Source organism: Penaeus japonicus, unplaced genomic scaffold, assembly GCF_977035675.1.
Source record: "Penaeus japonicus unplaced genomic scaffold, GWHDUDI00000001_assembly GWHDUDI00000024, whole genome shotgun sequence".
NCBI lineage: Eukaryota > Metazoa > Arthropoda > Malacostraca > Decapoda > Penaeidae > Penaeus > Penaeus japonicus.
The window spans coordinates 3693165-3698164 of NW_028234426.1; positions in this window are offsets into that span (position 1 = coordinate 3693165).

Below are 5000 nucleotides of genomic sequence, written 5' to 3' on the forward strand. Positions count from 1 at the left end.
GACAGAAGGGGGAGGACAGAGGGAAGCGGGGGAGACAGAGGGGGGTGGGGGAGACAGAGGGGGCAGAGAGGGTGGGGGAGACAGAGGGGGGCAGAGGGGGGTGGGGGAGACAGAGGGGGCAGAAGGGGGGGGAGACAGAGGGGGCAGAAGGGGAGAAGGACAGAGGGGGCAGAGAGGGTGGGGGAGACAGAGGGGGCAGAGGGGGGGGAGACAGAGGGGGCAGAAGGGGAGAAGGACAGAGGGGGCAGAGAGGGTGGGGGAGACAGAGGGGGCAGAGGGGTAGTTAGGAAGCGACGAGAATATGTTTAAAGTTTGTTGATGGATTGGGTCGGGGAAGGGGGGGGGAGGTGATGGGTAAACTAATATCTTCATTGTGAGGAAGTGTTTATATTATTTCTATCATGTTATCGCTATTATCTTCATCATCATTATTATCCTTATTATCAACATAGTATCCTCATCATTATCATTTTTATTGAAATGATTAATATTGTTATTATTATTGTCATTATCATTATCGTTATTATTATTATTTTTATTATTATCATTACTCGTATAGTTATTATCATCATTCTTATCATCATCCTTATCATTTTCACTATCTTTAATATCATCACTATTGCCACTGACATTAATATCATCATTATCACTAAAAATAAAAGGAAAATTGACGAGAAATAACTAAAAATCAACATATAGGCCTATGTTAGTTAGTATGTCTATCTATCTGAATATCTGAAAACAAAGTCATTTCAAAAGATATCCAGCTTTTGATGATACACACTTACAATACACAGCTGCAAAGACCTTGTTTTGTTTTTGTCTTTTTGTGAAGGATTCAAAGTGAACTCAGAGTATATCAAACAATGAAGGAAAAAAAAGAAAAAAAAAACTGTGCTGAAGGTTTTTCGCTTAACTGTTTTTTTTCTGTTTTTGATTTTTATCTTTCGCTGTTTTATTTACAAAGTCGTTTTGACCTGTCAATATCATGTTTATATATATGCTGTAATGATAGCCTCTGGGCAGTAATGAAACCTCATATTTGGCGTTATCGGAAAACAAGGTTATGAAACTCTCTCTCTCTCGCTCTCTCTCTATCTATCTATCTCTCTATCTATCTCTCTCTCTCTATCTATCTATCTATATAAATATATATATATATGTATATATATAAATATATATATATATATATATATATATATATATATATTCATCTATCTATCTATCTATCTATCTATATTTCATTCCCCTTCTCCCTCTCTCTATAGCATGCTCTCTCTCTATCTTCCTTCTCCCTCTCTCTCTATCATTCTCATTCTCTCTTTCTCTCTCATTCTCTCTCTCTCTCTCTCTCTCTCTCTCTCTCTCTCTCTCCCTCCCTCCCTCCCTCCCTCCCTCCCCTCTCCCTTCTCTCTCCTTCTTCTCTCTCTCTCTCTCTCTCTCTCTCTCTCTCCCTCTCGGCATCCAATGCTCAAAGCCCCCCCCCCCTCCCCCTTTCGTATCGGCAACGGATAAAGCGACTAGATTGATTTTAATCCGGCCTCTAGCGATTAATATCCGGCCTCCATTCCTGAGGTTTTGTTCAGCGTGTTTCTCGTGTCGTGGCGCGGCGCTGTGGGGTTTAGTTGTTTTATTTTTTATTTTTTTTCGTTATGGGGGGGTTGGGTGGGGGTAAGGGGATGGGGAGGGGGAGATGGCGCTGCGTTTTTTTTTTTTTTTTTTTTTTTTTGTTATGGGGGGGGTTGTGGGTATGGGGGTATGGGGGTGATGTTTGGGTGTAGGTTGGGGTGGGGTTGGGTGGGTTGTGGTAGGGGGGAGGAGGTGGAGGTGGAGGGGGTAAGGGGTAGGGGGTTATTGGGTGGAGTGTGTGTGGGGGGGGAGGTGGGGGGTTGTCATTAGTGTGATATGGTGTTTATGTATGTGAGGTGTTTTATGTATGTGGCCGATAGATAGATAGATAGATACAAGATAGATAAATATTGGTACAAATAGATAGATAGAGATAGATAGATGGATAGATAAAGATAGAAAAATAAAGATAGATAGATATAGATAAAGATAGAAAAATAAAGAGATAGTTAGATACAAAAAGACAGAAAAACAAAAATTTTAATTGATAAAATAGATAGATGAAAATATATAGAAAGATATAGCTATAGATAGATAAACAAACAGAAAGACATCTATAGATAAATAGACATACAGATAGATATAACAACAGAAAGACAGATAATAGACATACGTACACGTGGAAAGAGACACGGAAACATCATAAAAAAGGTAAATAAACAAAAAAACAAAAACAAATTAACAAGGCTTGTTTTTTTTTTGTTTTTTTTTTTTTTGTCTGTGTTGATTGTTGTTCTATTTCATTTTGAGTTGTGTATTAAGAGGAATTAAGTAATTGATTCAAGTTATTTCTTTTCTTGTTTTACATATGAAATGTATTATCATCGTTATTATTATATTATCAATGTTATTGCTATTACTATTTTTATCATTTTTTTTCTAATCATCATTGTTATTGCTATTAGCACAATCGTTTTCTTTTTCACAGTATAGTATTAAGAATTAGTCCACTTGTAAAAAAAAAAAAAAAAAAAAAAAAAAAAAAAAAAAAAAATGGCTCTCGTATCTATGAACATAAATATAAACCTTAACAATACAAAGGATACAGATATAGAAAGCCTCTTCATGCACAAAGACCATTCATCTTTCAAATCCAAATGGGTGAGACTAATGGATACGAATATTTCTATGTCTGAGGCCAAAAGCGGGTGTATTTTCCAAAATGCGTCCGACAAAAGAAATATATATTCTAAAGGTATTTGATAAAAGCACCTGATTGGAAAGGGGGCTTGCTTTTAGCATGGGAGTTTTATTGTGCCTTTGCTTGCTTGCTTGCTTGCTTCTTGTCAATAAGGGAGGGTAGTTGAAGCATTGCATAGGCAGGGAGAGCAGATGGAGCCACTGCAGGTTACCTAATATACTGAAGGCTTTATTGCTTGTAATTGAGATGTCCTTTGAAATAAACTCTCGACTCGCTATTTGTATTTTATATGTATGTATGTATGTATATATATGTATGTATATGTATATATATATATATATATATATATATATATATATATATATATATATGTATATATGTGTGTGTGTGTGTGTGTGTGTGTGTGTGTGTGTGTGTGTGTGTGTGTGTGTGTGTGTGTGTGTGTATGTATATATATATATATATATATATATATATATATATATATATATATATATATATATATGTATATGTATATATATATATATATATATATATATATATATATATATATATATATGTGTTTATATATATATATATATATATATATATATATATTTGTATGTATGTATGTATGTGTATATGTATATGTATATATATATATATGTATATATATATTTATATATATATATATATATATATATATATATATATATGTGTGTATATATACATACATATATATATATATATATATATATATATATATATATATATATATATATGTATATATATATATATATATGTGTGTGTGTGTGTGTGTGTGTGTGTGTGTGTGTGTGTGTCTGTGTGTGTGTGGAGACAGAGAGAGAATGAGAAAGAGATAGAGAAAGAGAATGAGAAAGAGAATGCGAGAGAGAGAGTGTGTGTGCGTGCCTCTCTCTCTCACACATACACACACGCACATATATGGTAATCAGTCCCCTCTTCTCCCAGTGAACAATGAATAAGTTGATTCTCGTGCAATACACAGACTCATAATGACGTGATTGAATTCACCGGATTAATCATTCTTCGCGTTTTTTTGTTTTTTTCTTCTTCTTTTTCGTTTTTTTTCGTTTTTTTTTTTTTTTTTTTTTACTCAGTTGCTGTTTATATACGTTGCAAATAAAAAAATCAGTCCTGTGCATTACATCATACGAAACGTCCATAATACGTTTGTAACTCTACTTTGAAATAGAGGATAGTGTATATCCAGGAAAAGTGAGCTGGGATTTTTTTTTTTTTTTTTGTTATCCCCCCCCAAAAAAAAAAAAAAAAAAGTATTTTGAAAATGGAATGGATTAAAATACGAGTTAGCTAAAGATGGAGTAGGTTTAAAGTCCAAGTGTTTTGAAAGTGGAATGACTTCCTGAGTATTTTGGTAATGGTGCTCTCGGGACAAGTAGCTTGGAAATGTTTGATTTCAATCCATTTTAAACCAAATGCACTTGAGGTTGAGTGTGTAGAAGATGCGAAACATATCTGAATCTATATCTTTATTTATTTATCTATCTAACTGATTATCTGTTTCTCTATCTGTCTGTTTATATATCTGTCTATCTATCTATCTATTTATCTATCTATCTATCTATCTATTTATCTATCTATCTATCTATCTATCTATCTATCTATCTATCTATCTATCTATCTATCTATCTATCTATCTATCTATCTATCTATCTATCTATCTGTCTATCTATCTATCTATTTATCTATCTATCAATCTATGTCTACATATATATGTGTGTATTAATATACATAGACAACATATGTATTTGGAATAGAGTAATAAACGAAAGATTGGAAAGAGAAAACAAGAGAGAGACAATTGCGTTGAACAGAAATAACAAAAGGTTTTAACTTTAGATCAAAATAGATTGAAATAAAATCGCTATATGTATTTAAAAAACAAAAAAAGAAAGAAAGGATATGTTATCATTTCCATGATATGATGCACAATTCTAATCATATTTGATATCTGTCAAACCTATCAGAATTACCTTGCATGTTGTTAGTAATCACTCGACTGTGATTTTTTTTTTCAGTTATAAAAGTCTACAATTCTACAATTTTCACTTCCTTATCTGTTCTTCCCTTTAAATAACCAATTAATCAACAAATTGACAACGTTACAGCCAGTTTATTCAAAATTTCGGGCATAAAAGAAAGTTAAATGAATAAATGAAAAGTAAATAAATAGAATAAGATGAAT